This window comes from Patella vulgata, chromosome 5 (assembly GCF_932274485.2).
Source record: "Patella vulgata chromosome 5, xgPatVulg1.2, whole genome shotgun sequence".
Lineage (NCBI taxonomy): Eukaryota > Metazoa > Mollusca > Gastropoda > Patellidae > Patella > Patella vulgata.
In genome coordinates, this window is record NC_065883.2 from 13,937,154 (window position 1) to 13,960,475 (window position 23,322).

General features: G+C 38.6%; 2 long non-coding RNA genes across 2 annotated transcripts in view; one reads left to right on the plus strand and one right to left on the minus strand.

The window, feature by feature from the left end:
- The first annotated feature begins 2,752 nt into the window (after nucleotides 1-2,752).
- LOC126820853 (uncharacterized) overlaps nucleotides 2,753-23,322 on the plus strand; it is a 29,849-nt gene continuing 9,279 nt past the window's right edge. Inside the window, exons 1-2 of the long non-coding RNA XR_007680171.2 lie at nucleotides 2,753-2,990; nucleotides 4,264-4,332. This is a non-coding gene — a long non-coding RNA (uncharacterized LOC126820853). The remainder of the gene's footprint in view (nucleotides 2,991-4,263; nucleotides 4,333-23,322) is intronic.
- Nucleotides 7,935-15,690, minus strand: LOC126820849 (uncharacterized). The gene is made up of 3 exons (XR_007680168.2): nucleotides 15,291-15,690; nucleotides 13,539-13,682; nucleotides 7,935-11,763 (listed from the first exon to the last, which is right to left on the minus strand). It is a non-coding gene; the product is annotated as an uncharacterized LOC126820849 (long non-coding RNA).

A 23,322-nucleotide genomic window follows, 5' to 3' on the forward strand; every position in this document is an offset into this window, starting at 1 on the left:
GCCTGAATGTGATGATCTCTCAAACAAGGGATCACGCGAGGACGTCGGGCGCGAAGGTGACCCCTATGCAGTCGATTCCGAATCGTCTGGCCACTCACTCTCACACCAGTGTCTGTTTGAAGACGAGCGCTGATCTGATTTGCTGTGATGACACGATTTCTCAAGGCCAAGGTACGGATAAATCGATCCTGGGCTTGAGTTGTCGCCCTTGGTCGACCTGAGCGTGGTCTGTCCTGTACAGATTGTGTATCACGGTATCTGGACCATAGCCTGCTTATGACAGACTGAGAAACATTCATCGTCCGCGCCACAACCGCCTGTGTTGTGCCGATCTGTAGCATGCCAAGGGCACGTAACCTTTCATTTTGGGTAAGCCAACGCATATCAAAATTTGTTTTCTGGTCACTAAAACAATTAAACTAAAGTTTCCACCCTGGAATTCAATGCCACAATGACTGTAACATTCAAAGTCAGAGTCGTGCAAATCTTGGGTTGGACCCCCATGATGATCCCAAGCATCACCTGCATTCCATGCGGTAGCTATTGGTGCGTTTGGGCGTCACATGTAACTGGAAATGTTTCTTCTGTTAGGTTCTATAGTGACTTTTTTCGTAGTCATTTGCATATTTTAGTATTATGCCCCCAAAATCAAATATCCCCTACTTTTTTTGAATAGTATATAATTTTAACACAGAGATCATTGCTACGGGAGATGTGTAACAAGCACGTGAAGATGTAACGAGCGATAACAGACCATCGATCTAATTTCATTTCACTGATAATTCCGTTGAAGTTGAAAAGTTATTATATGGGACGGTGAGAGGGTATCTCACAATTCAAAAATAGAATTGGCTGTCACTAGATAAGGATAAACGAGAAAAATAGAAAAATCCCGTGCATTCCCCTGTTTTTATTCATTCTGTTCTTAATAAAAACATGGTAATGCACGGACTTTTTCTAATTTGTTCGTTATCTTTTATCTAATGACAGCCAATTCTTTTTTTGAATTGTCAGATATCCTCTCACCGTCTCATATAATAGCTTTTCATCTTCAACTGAATTATCAGTGAAATGAAATTCGATCGCGTGTCTGTTATCGCTCGTTGCTTCAATCAGTTATATAGTAGGATAACTCGTGTTTGTCATCACTTCCCGTTTCTTCACGTGCTTGTTGCACATCTCCCGTAGCAATGATCTCTGTGTTAAAGTTATATTTGGGATGTATTTAACCAGTTCTATCACATATTTTATAATGACTGACACTAGTATTGTCCTTTAACGTTCTATTCTTATGCTCCAAATGAAGACGGGCATACGCCATACAGTGTGCTATGCTGAAAATTTTTCCCGGACAATGACGCTCTGGCCTACTCTTATTTCAAATCCCAACTGTTCTTTTCCGTATTCGCCACTGACAAGGGGAAACTGGGCAAATGAAATGAAATTGTGTTTAACGCCCTACTGTTCTACCCAACCGGGCTAATGGAAATGAAATGGGTGTTTAACGTCCTACTGTTCTGCTTCGACTGGGCTAATGAAGACGGGCATACGCCATACAGTGTATATCGAATTTCAACTGTCAAGTTATCGTTTACGTGCACGCCAATGTGTACACGGGACTTCGGTTTTTAGGGGAAAGACTAAAAATCGCGGGGGAAAGACTAAAAATCGCTTTGGCCCGTGTTTCGTGAATCATTGGTGAGCTGTGTACAGATGACCGTGACAAAACTAGGCTTAGACTGTACAAATAAATAGAGAGAGAGAGAGAAATGGGGTTTAACGTCCACTCGACACAATCTAGGTCATTTCAGGACTAACATATGGTTTAATTTTATTTCAATAATTCGCTTGCGCGTAGGGGTCTTTAGCAGTGGGAGGTAACCGGAGGACCCGGAGAAAACCCACGAGGTTGGTCAGCCGACCCTACTCCTTGTCACGTACAACCGGGGATTTAATAAAACAGGTCCCCCTTGTCAGAGGTTCAGGACGGAGGGCCCGGCAAGGGACAAAGCATAGTCGTTCGAATAAAATATCGATCGAAATATATTAACAAAACTGGTCAAACTAAATAATGCATAATAGCTGTTTTCATTTTCCTTGTTTTCGCGGGTTTTTTTCGATATCGAAGTTAACCGGTTGCATATTCAGCTTCGAACTGGCGTCCTCTCAAAGTTTCACCACTGTTTGTCTTTATAGGATATACTAGCGTAAGAATGGTCGATCACCAGCTGTGACCGTTTCTAGTCTTTCGTATGATCAACCCGTGTACATATTTGCCTTGACAGTTAGAAATCGGGAAAATGTAAACGGAAATGCCTCTGTCCAGGCAAAATTGTCCAAAACGCATTATCTATTCCGGAATATCCGCATCTGGTTTACGGATCGAGCATAACAAAGATTTTATTTGTCGACGATAGTATGGTCAGGGGGTCTAACATCCGTCCACTCGACACAAACTAGACCATTTCAGGACTAACAAATTTCAATTTATTTTCAAAAATTCGCTTGCGCGTACCTGTCTGTAGTAGTGTGTGTGTGTGTGGGGGGGGGGAACTGGAGGCCCTGGAGAAAACCAACGAAGTTGAGCGACGACCCTATACCTGGTCACGAACAAGCTTAAATGGCAACAATATTGGTAGTTTTTATTTGCGGGAAATAATCAATATACAAACAGTAGCCTTTATGTTTTATTATGGCTCAGGTTTATGGTATGAAAAATGGCGTCACGGCAGTCTGAACAACTGAGCTAGCCACTATTTAATTTTCGTACGGCGTTACATTTCACGGTATTATGTTGTCATAGGGTACTCCAATAACCACCAAGGTTAGTTAAACGCTTGTTCAAGTAGCAACATGCTCCGTTTCCAATGTATTACTTGAATTAGATGCAATAAGGTTTGGACGTGTATATAAACCTGCCACCTGTTGGTTGATACTTCAAAAAATGACATCATTTTGAAGTCGAAAGATCTGGGATACTAAATTGGAAGGTAATTAATTAAGCGTTTGTTCAGTGTAGAATATAGGAATCATCGTCACCCCAACACTGGCTGTTTTAGAAGACTTGAAAAAGGTTTGTCCACAAACTGACCTTTGCCGAATGAATTTGAATATTTTAGTGTAGATTGCCAGTCAGGGGGTAATGCAAGTACTCCCAATATCTAGGTATACTAACTATTTCTAGCCCTCTCCTTATAAACCCCTTTCAATAGGTATATATCAATGGCGTGTTTCGCCTGTATTCATAGTTTGAATAGACGGTAAACTATTTCCTGTTAAGATGACTGACTATCGTCCTCGTACACAATCTTGGTTTCCCCAGTGGTCTAATTCCGGAATGTGGGGGGGGGGGGGGGGGGGTGGCCGAATGGTTACGTGACAAGGAGTAGGGTCGCCTGTCCAACCTCGGGGGTTTTCTCCGAGTTCTCCGGTTTCTTCCCACTGCTAAAGACCCCTACGCGCCAGCGAATTATTGAAATAAAAAATTAAACCATATGTTAGTCCCGAAATGACCTAGTTTTTGTCGAGTGGACGTTACCCCCCCCCCTCTATCGGTAAGTTCATAGCACGCCAGTCATTGAGGCGACTGGCGGGGTTTCGAATCCCCGGTTGTACGTGACAAGGAGTAGGGTCGCCTGTCCAACCTCGTGGGTTTTCTCCGGGTCCTCCGGTTTCCTCCCACTGCTAAAGACCCCTATGCGCAAGCGAATTATTGAAATAAAATTATACCATATGTTAGTCCCGAAATGACTTAGTTTGCGTCGAGTGGACGTTAAACCCCATCTCTCTCTCTCTCATTTCTTTATTTAGTTTGAGTCACTCTGTGGTGTCTATGACTATCTGTTTATGCCGTCTATGTTTTTATTTTGTATTACACATGCAGCACAAGTATCAAGGTAATAGAAGAATGAAAGAGACGGTAATCGTGTTCATTGCATATTTATCTTTACATTTGCCACTGCGTTGGCTGGTTGTTTTTCAGGTAATAGCGATGTCAATTTACTTGATTAGTTTGACAATTCTTAAGATACTGTATTATCCATGTTTTTGTGGTAAATTGAATATTTGCATAGCCATATAAACTGTACATCCCTGTAGCTTTTGTTACCACCAAATTAGCTTAGACAATCTTAAAATGGTAACCGGTGATAAACGAGATAGCGTTAAAGATACCGAAATTCAGTGATCTCAAAATTCAATCAGCAGTAATGACCTCTAATGTTATTCCGATTCGGATAAAACGTTTTCAGGAAATATTTTCAGGTTCCCAGCCTCTCCCTGGTACCATGGAATCGTTGTCGCCAGAAGGACGTGTGCAATAAAATATATCAGGTAATAATAAATTTTACGTATTACCTCATAAAAACAATCTCAATGCGTAGTACAAAAACATTTAATAACATAACAAAAACAACTCTTAAACATACATTATGCAAGAGCTGAATCTGTTTATTTCAGGTCTTTCTTTAGACCTGAAATGTTATCTAAATTATTAATTAGACATTAATTAACCTATCCAGACCATAATCAACTCTAGATGGCATCGCTAGCCTGTGACCTTTCGTGGATTATGAGCCGATTTACTGCATAATTTTCATTCACGATTTAACGGATAATCGAGACTATGCTGTTTATCGTACTGACTTTAGTAATGATGATCGAGGCTAGGCGGAAATTTCAATCGCTTAGTTCTCGGTTCATAGTGGATCAATTTGAATGAAATTTTCAGCAAATTGCCTTTACATTATCTAGTTTTTAACTATTATAGTGAGAACTGCCAACTCGTTATCGAATCTCCTATAATGTATCTTTAAGCAACAGCAGTAATAGTGAATCATGAAGTTGTGTTTTGTGGTGTTTTTTGAAGGATTTGTAGGAGGAAGCATTGTGAATAGAAAGAGGGGAAGAGTTCCACAGTCAAGGGGCAGCATTAACGAAGGTACACTTGCCGTGTGGCACGTGGAGAAAGGGTTGCGCTAGCTCAGCAATAAGAATCTCAGCTGAAGAGCGGATTCGCCTCTGTGGAACTTACTCCGCTTTCTCTTCTCACTCTCGATTTTTTCACAAACACCCCAAAACAGATGATCAAAAAGACAGGGTGGTGCTAGCTGATTGATATATTTATAAGTGAAAGTGGGGCTTTTGAATTCAGTGCGCCCGTGAACAGGTAACCAGTGGACCCAGACAGCACACCATATTTGGCCCAGATCTGGCAACATGTGGTAAAATGATTGGGCCGGATATGGCATGCCACATGTGGGCCAGATCTGGCAGACATGGGCCAGACGTGGCCCAATCAGAGCCAGATCTGGCCCAGATTCGCTAATGCACACGCTCACCTTGCATGGCCTAGATCTGGCACACAGCTGGCAGGCTTTGGCAAAGATATGGCATGCCACGTGTGGGCCAGAGATGGCACAATTGGCCCTTGTCTGGGCCATAACTGGCCCAAATGTGGCCCACATGTGGCCCACAGATGAAATTCATACCATGCCAGATGTGGGCCAAATAGGGCAACCCGTTATTCCCTGTCCTATTCCACCTTCGTAAACCGAGGGGCATGGCCATGGTCTAGTGGTTTAACACTTGCTCGTGAAATTAAAAGGTCGGTCCTCCAGTCAAGTGGCGTGGTTGCGAATCCCTGCTTGCATGTGACAAGGACTGAAGGAGTAGGGTAGCCTGTCCAACTTCGTCGGTTATCTCTGGGAACTATATTGAAATAGGGTTGAACCATATGTTAGTCCCAAAATGATAGTAGAAATTAAGGATATCTTGCATGCAGCACAACATTAACAACAAAAGCAAAATCTTAAATAATAAATTTATTCATCCATATAACACAGCACAGTTAAATGAAGTTATATATAATGAAATCACATAAATCTATCTAATTTAATATTATTGTAGAGAAAGTAATAAAATGTACTTATCTTTTTATCTTTAACTAAGATCTGTGAAAATAATGCACAGTTTTGTACCACTGCAATGTCTTCAGTTTCTTGTTAGTACTAAATTCTATTAAGTTGTTTTACACTGAATTTTACAATTTTAAATTCAGCCAATGACCAAACAGATTTCAAGATAGTAAATGGGCTGTTCATTATGCTTTGTTGAAAGATTTACATGGTTGACCTGCTAGCTTCAACAAATTGTATAATCTGAGTACAGAATCTGCTATAGTAATTAAAATCTAACTACTTTGTAGCATGATACCCAACACTCAGGCTGTGTTCAAATAAACTTTGTCTTTATTTCATTGACTTCTTTCAAGAATAATTTATTATTTTTGCTTTAAAGATTTACATTTACTGGCTTTTGGGGGAGGGTGGGGTGAGAGGATTCCATTTATATTATATACAGTACCGCTACATTAAAAAAATATTATTTTAAGACTTTAATATTTATTTGTAATAAAACTAATATAGAACAAGGGAAAATTCTACTGGAAACTAGATGTCATATTCTGAGCCGAAATTTATTGTGTTGATATTTTGAGGCATTTGGCCAGTCGGATGTGGGCCATCTCTGGCCCAGATATGGCAAACTTTTCGCATAATATTATTTTTTCAAATGTTTTGAATATAAAACAAAAAATTTAAAAGTGTTAAACAAACTGACAAGATTTTCTTAGATACCAGTTACAAAAATAAGTTTAATTCATCAGTAGTGAGCCAATAGTTGCCAAATATGGGCCACATCCAGCCAGATGCTGCCAGATGTGGACCATACTTGGGCCAAAGCTGAGTGGTTGTCTGGGGAGATCGTGAAGAATTGGAGTGGTGTGCTCATTCTTAAAATTGCGCGTTATCAGTCGCAGCAGAGTTTTGAATAGATTGGAGACGTTTAGTTAGAGATCTAGGATAGAGATCATGCAGAAGATTTTTACAATAATGAGAGAGAGAGAGAGAGAGAGAGGAATGGGGTTTAACGTCCACTCGACACAAACAAGGTCATTTCGGGACTAACATATGGTTGTTAATTTTATTTCAATAATTCGCTTGCGCGTAGGGGTCTTTAGCAGTGGGAGGAAACCGGAGGACCCGGAGAAAACCCACGAGATTGGACAGGCGATCCTACTCCTTGTCACGTACAACTGGGGATTCGAAACCATGCCAGTTGACTCAATGACAGGCTTTATGATACAGCACGCACATGCTAACCATTCGGCCAGCCACCCCCCCTCCCTTACAATAATGAAGACGTGGGGTGATGAAAGCGTGAACAAGAGCGAGGTGTGGTCTAAAATGTTGCGAATACTGCATTCATGCACGAATATCATCAACACGTTTCATTTTTCAATTGCAACCTTAGAAACGACCGCATTCTTACATGTAAAATACAACTGAGTATCATCAGCGTATAACATAAAATACAAAAATAGTACAGTAAAGAGTGAACAATACACTGTGGTGCACGGAACTGAAAAGGGGCGGATACTGATTTGTGACTTTTTACTACAACACTCTGGGTTCTATTATGCTAGTAAGATTCAATCCACTGTAAAGCCAAGCCTTTGATACCGAACCTTTTCTGAAGTCTCTCCAATGGAATACTATTATCATTTGTGTCAAAAAAATAACTACATAGACCTGGCCTACCCTCCAAAACACCCTTGGGTTTGTGTCATGGGGTATTAAAAAGTGGGACCTGGCATACGACATGGCTAGATGTTGTGACGACCAATTGTATGAAATACTGTCTGTGGGTCAGAAATATAAAATACGGAGAAATTGGGTTGCCCGTCTGTCTGTCACACATTGGGGTAGAATGTGACTGAGTTCGAAAAGGGAGCATATTATTCCGAGTACATGTTGGATACACAGGCATGTACATAACCAGGGTCATCAGTCTTGACAGCTTCTCCCTAAACAAAAAATAATGATCATAGAGAACTTCTGAATATCTCTCTTTTAAAACAAATATATAAAACCTGATTTGCTTAACACCACTGTTTTATTTATAAATATTTAACAAAATATACTGTATAAAATAAACATAACTATTTAAAATCAATATTAGCATAAAATCGATTATTATAATTTACAATAATTTGTGACTCTGAATTTATAATCCCATAACCTCATAATCCCTATCCAGCATTGAAGATGCATTATTATGCAAGAGCTAATTCTGCCTATTGCAGGTCTTTAAAGGACAATATTGGTGTCACTCATTTGAATTTATAATCCCATAACCTCAGAATCCCAATCCAGCATTGAAGGTGCATTATTATGCAAGATCTAATTCTGCCTATTGCAGATCTTTAAAGGACAATATTGGTGTCACTCATTGTCACATATGTGATAGAACTGGTTAAACACATTCCAAATATATTTTTAAACATATAGAAGGATAACTTGTGTTTTCCTTTTGTAGAAACCTTCACTACGCATCTATCGCAGCATTAATGATCTCTGTGTTAAAATTATATTTAGAACGTGTTAAACCAGTTCTATCAATGTGATAATGACTGACAACAATATCGTCCTTTATTTTGGCTTCAGATCCTATAAAAACTATTATTTAGATATTATTCACACGACAAACCTATAATGAATTTGCTGTACCATCAGATGACCAAGATTTAAAGGAGCTAAATCGCTAATTTTCGGGACTTAGAAATTGACACAAATGGGTGCAATGCATATAATAATGTAATATGAATGTATATAAACTGATTTACATTCAATCGCTTCCGTTTTTACTCTAATTTTAAATTGTTTCTGTTCGGCGAAATACGCCAGAAGTCTCAATCGAATGGTCATCTCTAGCGTCTGGTTATTACAGTCTACACTGATAGTATTTATTGCGCATGCTCTCGAGATAAGAATATGACATCACCGTTTGACACGACTTGCGGAATATGTCTAGTCTCGTTCTTAGAGTCCCTTGTTACAAACGGCGCTGAAACGCATGATGGTACACGATTTGTGTACCAATGGCAAAATGTTTATTTTGTCTTAAATATTAGATATAAGAAGCCCATCTTTACCTGGTAAGATAACAACATAAATGTTGATTTAAATTGACAAAAAAATCGTGTTTTCAATGTCAAAGAATTAGGATGATACTGAGTTAGAGACTTAGCTACTTTAAACATTTAACGATAAGATGAATCATTGTCAAGTACTATTGATACCTTTCTACAAACAGCCATAACTTCGCTCAGAATAAAGTAATTTGAATGAAATTCCCAATATTCATTTTTCATTATAAACTATTTTTGAACTATCATAGCAAGAAAGGTCCACTCTTTATCTAAATATTAGATAATGCATCTTTAACCTTAGTGATATTTATGAGTGATATTTATTCTTGTTTTCATATTGTACATACTAGAACAGTGTTACAGAAGTGTAAACATTGCAAAAATATTGTTTAAAGATAAATTAGTTAAGAGTTTTATAAAGAGTTGGACATTCTTGGTATACATGTAATTAAAAAATAACTTTGTTCTGAACGGAATTGTCACGGTGTGAAGTTTGGACTAGAAATAGGCATCAATTATGTCTGCCCGTCTATGAGAATTGGCGATCGTTTAAGTGACAGACGATAACTCCACCCACATATTCTCGATTATCAAGTAACATGATCGATGGCTATGGTAGCCTCGCTTGGCAGGCCTTTCATCATCAGTTTTCGGTAGTGACATCAGCGACTAACGGTAAATGTTAGCTTGGTCCACCATGTATTGATTTAATTTTAAATGGACGACTGTTTAAATCCAAACTGTATCCATGCCATCCGTGGGTCTACAGAGTTGATTTTGAGCTTGTCGTGTAAATAAAGGTCTAATTAATAATTTCTATAACATCTGAAGCCTAAATAAAGACTTGCAATAGGCAGATTTAGCTCTTGTATAAGGTTTGTTTAAACCAACTTCAGGTTTATGATGGATAACTTTGATATGAACAAGGAAGCCCATGAAGTATCCCAACCACAATCAATATTTATTAAAAATTTACTAAATATTCAATCAAATATTATTAAACAAGCATTAGCACTCAATCAAAAAATAAATAAATATAGTGATGTTCATAAACACATTAAGATCAAATCATGTGGTACAGGAGGTACACTGAGATATGTAAATGAAATGAGGTTTAAGCCCGGGTAGTGGCGCTACAATCTACACTATTCTCAATTCTGTTTTTCTTTCAATCCAAACAACTATACATTATCCCTTATCAGGATCTCTGGCCTGCATTCTTGACAAGTGATGAACCTTCTAGGCCAAGACTGGGATTGAACACAGGACCTTCGGGTTAGCGAACGAAGTTCAGCCAATGTCTTACTCACTGAGCCACCACAGCTCCCATCGAGATATGTAGACCTACGAGTACATATACTAGTAAATAATAATATGAAAGGGCTGTACTTCAGCAATAATTTAGGAAGACTACACACAGTCTCATTTGAACATGCCCAGTTTAACTGCTGTAATAAAGGCACTATAAGATGATAACTATGCATCTTTTTTTATCTCTAAAGTGATGCTGACTATTTCAAGCTTTTTTTCGACTAAATAATGGGAAAATTATATAATAAAATAAATTGATTCTTTTATGTCGACAGCCTACTTTGATTAATTAAACCAAATCAATTGCTTGCCCTACTCACCATCCAATAACCCAACAGTTATCTCCCTTTTTTAAATTAGAAATTTTTTAAATGTAAAAATAAGTAAAATAAAAAAACCTCAACAAATAACAAGAGTTATCCCAATCCATGAAAAAAAAAAAGTATGGGGTTCTTCAAACTAAACTATATACACACGTTTTTCTCAAACACAAGTCAATTATACACGCATACTTCAAATATGATATGACAAAATGCTATGAAGACTGATCCTAACCTGGTGATTTTCCGGTGGCCAGGTTCCCCTGTATCAGTGCTGCAGGACAGAGGGCCTGGCAAGGGACAACGTATACTGGTTCGGATGGGACTAAAACCCAAGGTCCAGTGCACACATTGGCATGTACGTAAATGAAGACCTCTTGGCAGTTAGAATTTGATATGTTTCAGTAGTCAATTGATCCACATAGGATTTTACTTTCTTATAGCTATGATCACAGGAAAACATGATGACAGTCAAAAGCTTTTGCAATAAGAAAATGGATTGCATAAGAATATTCCTTATTAAACCATTTTTTTCAATGACCGTTGTCTATTTGACCATACTCGCAACAATCTTTTTACACGATTTATGCTCATGCATACATCATTAAAGATACATTATGGGAGATTAGATAAAGGCTGGCAGTTCTCACTATTAACTGATTTACATAACAAACACAAAAAAGTCTGTTCCCCCATACTGAACCTCCCAATTCTCCCATTGTCATCTCCTTATTTTAGATGATGGCAATGATACCTCCCTATATTATGAGTTTTTGAAGCATGAACATTTAAGTAATGAATAAACCGTGGTTTGACCAGACAAATTCATATACTGGTGGTTACTCAGCTCGTAAGGCAACTCAATAGATTTATCACAGGAAAATTTGTTGTTATAGGCCACTTGCTGGTTGGTTCATTAATGTGATATACGTTTTATAAATGTTTGCGTCCATTTTGACATTCTTTTACAAAAACGGTTCGTTTTTCTCCAAGATGACTTCCAATACATATCACATAATAAACAGAGAAAAGTTATCATATATAGTTTTCCTCCGACACTTGTTACTGCTACCGAGTAACCTAACTCCCCATTGGGTGATTTATCATCTATATATAACTTTACACCAATCGGAATTAATATACCTGAAATTATACAAAAACATGTACATTTTAAAACAATAAATGACGTCTGACTTACATGTATCTGCACCAACTAGGTTCAAGAAGAAGGGCATTTGCCATGAAGTGTGCTATGTATGAGGCAAATTTAACTTGAACTGCAGCAGAAATGTCTACCAGTACTTTTATTTCGAATTCCAACGTGTACCGTAAACAAGGCCTTGCTTTTTCGTACCATCCTAACGACTAGACACTGTTCGAGCCACACTGGTAAACCCTGAGGTATTTTCTCGATCAACAATGGTCCCAGTTCTGATTAGTGATCCAAGCAACAGAAGTGCGAATAAATTGCATATAGCCATAATATAGAGTTCAAAACCTACAGACTTCAACCCTTGTCTTCTTAATATATTCAAATCAATGCAATTATTAAAGATGCATTCTGTATTGTAAACAATATCTTCCTACTGTAGGTCAGTTTGGCTTCAAATATTATATAAAGTAAGAGAGAGAAAGAGAGAGAAATGGGGTTTAACCGCTACTCGATACAAACTAGGTCATTTTGGCACTAACATATGGTTTAATTTTATTTCAATAATTCGCTTGCGGGTAGGGGTCTTTAGCAGTGGGAGGAAACTGGAGGACCCGGAGAAAACCCATGAGGTATTATATAAAGTATTATTTAGACATTTAATCATATGGCAGGCCTATATTCAACTCTGTAAACCATCAGATCGCAGTGATTTACATGAATTAGAATGCCTGAGAGATTTAAAAATTCAATGATAAATTGGATAATACACAATCTACCCTACATCTTGACACCTCGCTCAGAATTAATTTTTCATCATCTATTTTTGAATTAATATAGCAAGAATTATCAGACCTTTATCTAAATCTTACATAATGCATCTTTAAAATAAAATGTCCATTTCAAGAATCTATGAATGGATGTACTGAATATGTTTACAGTAACTGATGTTTTAGGGGTTTCATTTATTTTACACCTTGTACAATCCCACTTGGCAAAATGACTATAAATTAAAGCGTAGGAGTGTTTAGCAGTGGGAGGACCCGGAGAAAACCCATGCAGTTGGACCAGCAACCCTACTCCTCGTCACATACAAGCAAGGAATCGAAACCACACCACTTGACTCAACGTCAAACCTTCTGATCGAGCGTGCATGCGATAACCATTCGGTCACCCAAAACTCCCTATGTCCACCTGTGTGTTATATTATTCCCCTTTTGTAGTCCAAAAACAACTGAGTTAATTGGAATTGTTTAACAATTGATTTAAAGGGGCATTTTAGAAGATTAGATAAAGAGCTTGCAGTTCTCACTATAATAGTTAAAAACTAGATAATCTAAAGGGAATATGCTGAAAATTTCAGTCAAATAGCTCCACTCTGAACCAAGATATTAGACTTTATTACTAAAAGCGGTACGATAAAAAACATACCAGTAGTCTTGATTATGCATTTTTGGATTAAATCATCAATGAGCATTGAGCAAATCAGATTCAAATCCAGTGAAACTCTGACACATAAGGTGGCATCGAGAGTTGATTATGGTCTTTTCATGTTAAAAAATGTCTTATTAATAGTTTATATAACATTTCAGGACCAAAACATAACGTATGTTTAATTTGAATTGTTTAACTGAACTAGCAGAATTCTCAGATATCTTCTGATCTCCTTTATTGAAAGTCTGCAATTTAAAGCTGGTACCAACCTATGGAATAGTCCCCCTTTGAATTTATGCTATTTTTAAAGGGGAGGGGGAGAAAATTTACTTACTTGCTACTAAAGCATGAAAGGCTGCTATCGCTTCTACTATTGTTGATTGTTGTAGACATGTGTAAAGAAATAATAGAACGGTAGAACCTGTTCCAAACATTATACCAAGACATTCTAATATCCTTGTCGCTTTAAATTCAGCTTCTGAAAATAGAAAATTGCAAATTAAATATCTACATTGGGCTACCTGGCTTTCCTGTTTAGCTTTCCATAGAAATTAAAATTATGATATCATCATGTTGCCGTAGAAACACTGTTTTCACATTTTTCCTTGTTGTTACATGCATACATATTATTAGATATTAATGCATTGTACGTGACAAGGAGTAGGGTCGGCTGTCAAACCTCATGGTTTTTCTCCAGGTACTGCAGATTCCTCCCACTAAAGACCCCAACGTGCAAGTGAAATATTGAAAAAGAATTAACCATATGTTAGTCCCGAAATGACTTAGTTTGTGTTGAGTGGACGTTAAATCCTGTTTCTCTCTCTCACTTATTGTGATAGCACAAATATATGTTCTTAAAAGATTATGGGGAATCAGCCTATTTACTGATTTTATCTTTTCGTTAATCTATGACTTCTTAATAATAGTGGAACACAAAATCAATAATATCTCAAATATTCAGGACAGATTGTCATCCCACAAAAAAAATCAACATATAAAATCCACACTGTTCAGCAGTGAAGATTCGCTAGGCCTCTACAATCACTGATACAGATGACAATGATTATGATTGACAGCTGCCTGTGGGAGGCAGTCATACAGTGTTATTGATAAAACTATTCAATTTGAAAATGTTCTTATTGACCCAAATCAAAGAGGGCTAGTCATTGTAATACAAATATTGATCTTTCTATTTCACAACACAGTACTACATTTAATCAAGCTGACTTATTTTGCTATGACTGGGCTACATGCTGAGTGTGTTTTCACACTGTTCGAGACTTAGAGTAACTTATTATATCCAATAGAGATCGAATGCAAAATGTGTTGTAAAATATGTAATTTATTTCTGTTTGGTTTACATAAACAATTTAAAAGATGCTTTTTGTTCAGTGTTGTTTCTTAGATTGAATATTGGTCCACTCTTGGTCCAGTCTCCCACTCCCTTGAATAATAACCTATAGTGTAACACATAAAATTTCTAACTGATCCCTCTGTAAGAGGGAGCTATGGTGGCTCAATGAGTAAGAAGCTCCTGGGTTTGCTCCTGGTGTTGGTCGAGAAAGTTCCTTAAAATTTTCTGTCATGATTTTCCATGCAGGGCTGGCAAGAACAGCGTCTAGTCTTTGATGGGATGAAATCCATTGGCATGTGTACAGTCTGAATTTGAAATAAGAGAAGATTATAGCGCCAAATTTTGCCCTCATAGCACATTGTATGGCACATTCCCCATCTTCATTAGCCAAGTCGGTACAAAAAAGTAGGTTAAATCCCATTTCATTTCTATTAGTATTGTGTAAGTACAGAAGAACAGCAGAGTAGATTTGAGAAACTGTGCAGCGTTTGTGGATGTGGGGGTTGAGCACTGAAATTTCTTAGTATGGCGAGTAATGTTTATAAAATTAATGTATTAATCTATAGGCCTACATTAATTAAAAAAAACATACACTGCTACTTGATCGTAAAGTAGAAGAAAACTGGTGACTTTTCTGAATGTGATTATCTAGTGGCGTTGCTAGGATTAGAGTCGGATTGGGATTCTGTCATTCTACTTTTTACACCCCTTTGCTGAATTATATCAACTTACTCATTGATTTGTTTGGATAGTAGCCACAAATATCATCAAAACAATATGTCCATATTCCTCCTTTAAAGCGAATTTCGTCGTTTATAAACCATGCATTCGTCACACAACCCAATGTGTGGACGATGGAGGAAATCAAGGAAATCCAAAATCCAATTTGTGTTAATAATCGAGGTTTGATGGGCCACAGCTCCAACCTCATATCGACGTTACATCTCAATGGCATGGAGATGTTGTGATTTTGCCCTGTATAATACAGGTGTCCGTCAGGATAACCGGGACTACTTCCACCTATCCACGGAGTCCCGTGCAACCAGCGGGATTTAACCTATATATTGCTGTTTTGCCGTAGGGGGGGTTGGGATGGCCTAGTGGTCTAGAGTGGCTTGCGGTTGTGGTTTAGATCCCTGGTGTGGGCGTATGTGGCTTGGAGATAGGGGGCGCATTCTCAACCTCGTGGGTTTACTCCGGGTACTCCGGTTTCCTCCCACAGGAAAGACCCCTGCGCGTGCGCTAAGATAATGAAAATAAAAAAAGACAACTTGTCTGCGATAACACCTTCGGTGGAAGCGGACGTTAAACACTAACAACAACAACAACAGCAGCGGCTCAGATTATGTTTAGACTTCAAATAGGTAACTTGTTATGTTTAGAACGCCAAGTGGGACTTGGTACTGTATATTTAACAAGGGGAGAAGGATATAATATTATATTGCTTTTCATCTGAAAACATCTACTAATACTAATAGAATAGATTACTAAATAGTTTGAAACTTTATTGACTGCGAGTTGCACGTGCAGCTCTTATGCATGCCTGCACATGTTTATTGAAGCGACACTTTGTTTACTATTATCTCGCTATGTTTCCTCTTAATTGTAAGGATATAGTGATGAAATGAGATCATCATGGCTAGATGGGCGACATATTCCACCGTCGTCCACGGGTGGCAATTCCATATCCCGTCAGTTTTATACGGGTAATAGTCCATTCAACCGATCTCAACGGTGTTATAATATTCCAGAGTCATTGTTATTTGATGGCTATTCCAACTGGCCTAGTTTTGCCAATAAATTTATCAGGTTTGCCATAGCACAGTATGGTCCGACCAGGAATGTATATAGAGAACAGTTGTTCTTTTGTTTAAAGGGATATGCGGTCGATGTTCATAGAATAGTCCTTTCACGGAATGGTAATTTGACATGCTTTGAACTTATGACAAAACTTGAGAAATGTTTTAGTCGTGCGGAAATGTCTCGGGCCGCAAAACCATTTCACAATCGATCATCACTGGTCCAAAGAATTAGTTGTAGGCCTAATGATAATGTACTGGCAGCAACCGAAATCCGAGCCGAAACTCCCGAATCACAAAAAATGACTTCGTCCACAATAGAGCAGTGCTGGGACAGGATGGATCGTACGTGTACTGACATCATCAATAAAATTGACAAATTAACTGATCAGTGCCGTCAGTTAACCGACATTTGTAATTCCCCAGAAAGAACTAATCGGTCACGTGCAATTATGCCCAGTGCAGAATCTCCAGTCTCCAAGCTTATTTCGGAGAATTTAAAGTGCGACCCACAAGTTGTCCATGAATGGGCTGCAATAGACGAATTAAAACTTGAACTCGATCAAGCAGGCAAGCCTTGTGTCCCAAGTTTGTTCAGTGATTCAGCTGTCGGGATGTCCGGGGATGAAACTTCGACTACGAACGGGTCGGATAGACGCGGGACGATCGCCAGTTTTGAAACCGCCAAGGCATCGAACGGTTTCACTAACACCGATTTATACGGTGATGTAACAAATATCACCACCTGCAGGGGTGATCAAAAGTTCCAGGATACCGAAGCAACCGGTGTCATTCCAAGAATCGACTCAATCGATTCCGCGAAAATTGACGTAACTTGCGGATTTCCATCGGCGCCTATCCACAGTGATCGTTCAGATTCTATAAGTCAGTTTAATTTTAAAGCTCAAAGTCAACAAGTATCGACTGTGTTAATAAATACCGGAAGAAAGATGACAAAACTTTCTGAGCATCGCAGTCGAGCGTTAAAGGAGAAACTGTCAAAAATTAAAGAGGTTCCCGAGTTTCATGCGTTTGAAAATGCAGTTGAACTGGTTGCGCTCGATATCAAATAGTCAAACGGGACTTCTATTTCGCGGTCTATCAACTTTAGTTGTAACGCAGTTTACCGCTGGGGAATATTCAATTTCCGATAGTTTCTTTGAGCAACAAAAAGAAAAGCCTCTTAGACTTAAGTGTATGGAGTTTAAAAGATCTACCATAGATAAATGGTTCGAAGTTCCTGTGTTTGATTTGACTGGACCAGTAAATTTGGATAGCCGGTTATTTCGAGAAGAGATGAATTTGTTCATAGTAGGACTAATTAAGCTGTGTGTCAGTTTCATCAAAGATGAATTGTTATTGACCCTTCACGGTGTTCCTGTAAATACGGTGAACACAGATTTATTTATTGATAATTCGCGCATTATCGACGATGCGTGTTACGAATCAGAAGTCACAAATAGAAATTTAGCTGTCCTGAAGCAGATATTAGCCTCACCGTTAACTATCTCACGGTGTAATATTGCCAATCATTTAACTGAGTTTACGTCGTCTGGATCTTTAAATATTTCCGACCAATTGTTTGAACGGTCTGCCCGATCACATGCCGTGATTGAGATTTCTCTCATCGAGGTAAACAAGTTTGCATTAAAAGCATATCAGCTCTTCTGTAAAATGGTTGAACCTATTTATCTCGATCCGTTACGGTCGAATAAAAAGAAAATTATACTATTCAAAAAAAGTAGGGGATATTTGATTTTGGGGGCATAATACTAAAATATGCAAATGACTACGAAAAAAGTCACTATAGAACCTAACAGAAGAAACATTTCCAGTTACATGTGACGCCCAAACGCACCAATAGCTACCGCATGGAATGCAGGTGATGCTTGGGATCATCATGGGGGTCCAACCCAAGATTTGCACGACTCTGACTTTGAATGTTACAGCCATTGTGGCATTGAATTCCAGGGTGGAAACATCAGTTTAATTGTTTTAGTGACCAGAAAACAAATTTTGATATGCGTCGGCTTACCCAAAATGAAAGGTTACGTGCCCTTGGCATGCTACAGATCGGCACAACACAGGCGGTTGTGGCGCGGACGATGAATGTTTCTCAGTCTGTCATAAGCAGGCTATGGTCCAGATACCGTGATACACAATCTGTACAGGACAGACCACGCTCAGGTCGACCAAGGGCGACAACTCAAGCCCAGGATCGATTTATCCGTACCTTGGCCTTGAGAAATCGTGTCATCACAGCAAATCAGATCAGCGCTCGTCTTCAAACAGACACTGGTGTGAGAGTGAGTGGCCAGACGATTCGGAATCGACTGCATAGGGGTCACCTTCGCGCCCGACGTCCTCGCGTGATCCCTTGTTTGAGAGATCATCACATTCAGGCAAGACGTCGTTGGTGTAGGGATCGTCAACACTGGGATAATCGACGCTGGAGCAATGTGATGTTTTCAGATGAGTCAAGGTTCACTGTTGATTTTTTGGACAGACGTAGGAGGGTGTGGCGTCGTCGAAACGAGCGCTTCCAAGACGTTAACGTCATCAGACATGATCGATTTGGGGGTGGTTCTGTTATGGTGTGGGGAGGCATCATGCTGGAAGAACGGCTTTACATGTTGTTGCAGGGCGTGTTACAGGCCAGTACTACCGGGACAACATCTTGGCAGTCCATGTTGTGCCGTTCGCACGACGTCATGGCCGCCGTTTCATCTTCCAGGATGACAACGCAAGATGTCACAGGGCCAGGATCGTTACAGGTTACCTCCAACAACAGAACATCACCACATTACCTTGGCCAGCACTGAGTCCCGACCTCTCCCCCATCGAGCATGTCTGGGACATGCTTGGACAGAGGTTACGCCAACGTCAACAACGTCCTGCCAATGTCCAAGAACTTGCTGCTGCGTTGCAACAGGAATGGGACAATCTGGACCAAAATGACCTTAGACGTCTCATTAGGAGTATGCCACGTCGGATCAATGCTTGTTTGGCAAACAGAGGAGGATTTACCCGTTACTGACTTGGTTGTGATGCTGTGGTAACTTTGCTGTTTGACCCCGGGTATCATTTTACCCTTATAATGGTCAGTCTGTGCCTTACTTAGTCTAACGATCATTTGGAATAAATCGATGAATGTGAACTTTTGTCATTTGTTTCTTCGTCAGTTTCATTAGGTGACTTTAATAACACTTAAAAATCAAATATCCCCTACTTTTTTTGAATAGTATATTTGTTGCATCAAAATAAGACTTGATAATATATTTTTATATTATTAGTATTACAGTTTTTAAGTTAACAGTCAGTACAAATTCCATTAATTCATTCATTCTTGATGTTTCATTTCTCCATCTTGCGCGCTGACAGGTCACGTATAACCCAGTTGAATTGATTTGAAATCATGTTGATTTAAAAAAAAAAAAAAAGCTTCACTAATACTTCATAAGATTAGTTGTGAACTCAATAATTAGAATTAAAACAGGTTTACGTCTTCACTGTGAGCTGCTGTTAATAAAGTAAGGATTCGTTGGTAGGCTTAAAGTAGCTAAGTCTCTAACTCAATATAAACCAAAGTCTTACACGTTGAAAACACGAATTATTTGTTAATTCACATCAACATTGATGTTGTTATCTTACCGGGAAAAGGTCGGCTTCTCATATCCAATATTTAAGACAAAATAAACATTTGACCATATTCCACAACTCATGTCATACGGCAACGCCATAACTTATCTGGAGAGCATGCGCAATAGACTGGAAAATAAACCAGACGCTAGAAATTTCTATACGGTTGAGACTCATGCCGTATTTAGCTGGACCTAACTGATTTAAAATTAGAGTCAAAATGGAAACAATTGAATGTAAATTTCTAGGTCCCAGATATTAGCTCCTTTATGATGGGTGTATTGGAAATGGAATTTTATTTAACACCCTACTGATCTGCTCCGACTGGACTAATGAAGATAGGCATACGCACAGCTATATTTTTCGTTCCATTCGAACGATTATATGTTACCCCTAGCCCTGTCCTCTGCCTTGCCCATCTGACAAGGGGAAAGCACGCCATAAGATCCCGATAAACTTTCTTGGCCAACACCGGGGTCGAACACGTGACATGCAAGTTAGCGAGCCAATGTCTTACTCATCGGGTAAACTGTATGGCATATACTCAGTAGGGACAGAACAGTAGGACGTTAAACCCAAGTTGACGTTTGAATTGTGTTCCTTCAAAGTGATGTATAAATAAAGATGACGTTTAAACTCTCTATAACTTCTGTTAGGGCACGATCTTATTAAACATCTAGTTTATTATTTAATATGTTCTTTACAAGCTACACGTGATTCGTGTATAACACTAGTGGTCAGTGCATTGACCTTACAATGACTTCCAAAGAAATATGCAGTGTATCACTCCTGTCCATCTTCTCTAATTGTTAGACGCTATATAAGCAGGCGTTTACTGACAGCAAGAAGACTTGGAATAGAGCTCCTCCCGATTTATGTCCATTTCATGTTCTCAATAAAGGTCTTATTAATTATGCTGATATTCTGTTATCTGTAAGATAGTGTTACACATATCCCGCCATATGTATACTGTTAAACTATTTCTAAAGATTTGATTGCCAAAGTAATGAAATGGGGTTTAACGTATACTACTGTTCTGGTGTATCCATAACATAACTTTTAATTTGACTGGGATCACAGCTCATTTCACATAACTGTTTAAGCGAATTAATCTAATTTTGCAATCCCGAGTCAGTAAATAGTTGATGGAAGATTTTACAGGTAAAAGAGTTTGGATTTTTAATGGAATTTTGTAGGTCATAAACACATAAGTTAAATAATATCAGACACACTACACAAGCTTGCTTAACTCCCACGTTCGAATTGATAGCCAGCGACTGCCCTCACGAGTTTTTTACACGGTAGTGTTTGTTCTGGTACATGGAAGTTATCAGTTTATATACAATTGCCTTTTATATGATGTTTTTATACTTTGGAAAACATTTCCTTTTGCCAAATTGGTGCGAAAAGCTTTTAAAAAATATACAAGCAAAGAAAGAAATTAATTTTCTAACATTTATAGTTATGTATAAATGTTCTTAAGCATGCATTATGCAAGAAGAGCTAAATCTGCCTATTGCAGGTCTTTCTTTTGGCCTGAGATGTTATCTAAATTATTAACAAGCCACCAGTGATGTCCCCCGCCAATATGTCAAAATAAATAGATATTAATTAATCGCACATTAATTTTTTTTCAAAAGTATCGAGCAATCAAACTATGCACTAAGTTCCATCACTCTCTATCAGATAGTATCAAGGTTATCTTGTCCCAAAGCATCGGCCAATGAAATTATTAGCTCTGCTTAGCTTGAGCTCAAAATGTTAATCATTGAACTCAGTCAAGACATTCACCCAATGCACATCTACATCAAGTTTAACCATTCTACCTCGAATTAAAAGCAGAGTTGTTATGTTCCAAATTTGATCAATCAAATTGTTTATCGCTCCTTAGCCTAAGCACCATCGAACTTAGTCAAGGTAATGATATAACGAATCTGTATTCCGAGTTTTATAATTCTCACTTCATTATAAACAAAGGTAGTGTGCCCCAAAGCATCAACCGATCAGATTGCTTATCTTTGCGTACGGTAAGCAGACAATGTTCGTCATCGAACTCCGTCAAGGCATTCGCCTAATGAACGCCTACACCAAGTTTGGACATTTTATCTCATTCAGAAGGAGAGTTATTGTGTTCCAAAGTCTTGACCAATCAAATTGCTTATCCCTCTGCTTACCCTGAGCAGAAAATTGTCATTATCGAACTTAGTCAAGGAATTGATGTAATGGAGCTATATACCACGTTTCATCAGTCTCACTTAATTAGAACTAAAGTTATCGTGTCCCAAAACATCAATCAATCAAATTGCTTATCTCTGCTTACCCTAAGCAGAAAATGCTCATCTTCGAACTCCATCAAGGCACTGACCTAATAAACACCTACACCAAGTTTGAACATTCTAGCTCAATTAGAAAGAGAGTTGTTTTGTCCCAAATAGTGTGACGGACAGACAGAAGGGCAGACAGACGGACGAACCCATTTTAATAGTCCCCTGCTTTCTTCGGAAGGCGGGGACAATTAAACATTAATTAGTGTATTAAGACCGTAATCAATTCTCGATGCCATCGTTAGCCTCCGATGTTTAGTGGTTTAAATACCCTTTATAATGGATAATTTGACGTAAAAATGGAAAACCGAGAGGTTTTATTTTTAATTATCGAACAAACAGAAGTTAAAACGTTCGAGGCTGGCCTAAAATTGAATTAATTATATCTCGGGTCGAAATGAAGCAATTTGACCTAAATTTTCAGCATATTCTGTTTTCATTATCTATTATAAAGAGAACTGTCAGCTCTTCATTAAATCTTCCATAATTCCCCTTTAATATAAAGGTATTATCTATTATTTGTGTACCAAGACAATTAGTTTATTAGATTGAAGATAAGATGCGTTCATTAATAATTAAAACTGTTGTTCACATTTGTTTTGTCGCGCTTTTTATGCACAGGCACAATTTATGAATCAACTAGCAGGATACTCGGCTTCGCTCGGGGGTCATAACTCAGAAACCGGAAGTGGTAGACTAACGCCACCTGGCCTATGTTACTCCCCGGTCCGAGCTACCGCTATACCCCAAATTTCAGACTCGGGGCAGACCTAGTGTAGCCGCCAACCCCGAACAGACAGGCTTCGCTCGGGGGTCATAACTCCGAAATCTGAAGTGGTAGACTAACGCCACCTGGCCTATGTTACTCCCCGGTCCGAGCTACCTCTATATCCCAAATTTTAGACTCGGGGCAGACATAGTTTAGCCGCCAACCCCGAACAGACAGACAGACAAACGACAGTCACAAATATATATATATAGATAGATTAAGGATTCGGGAAA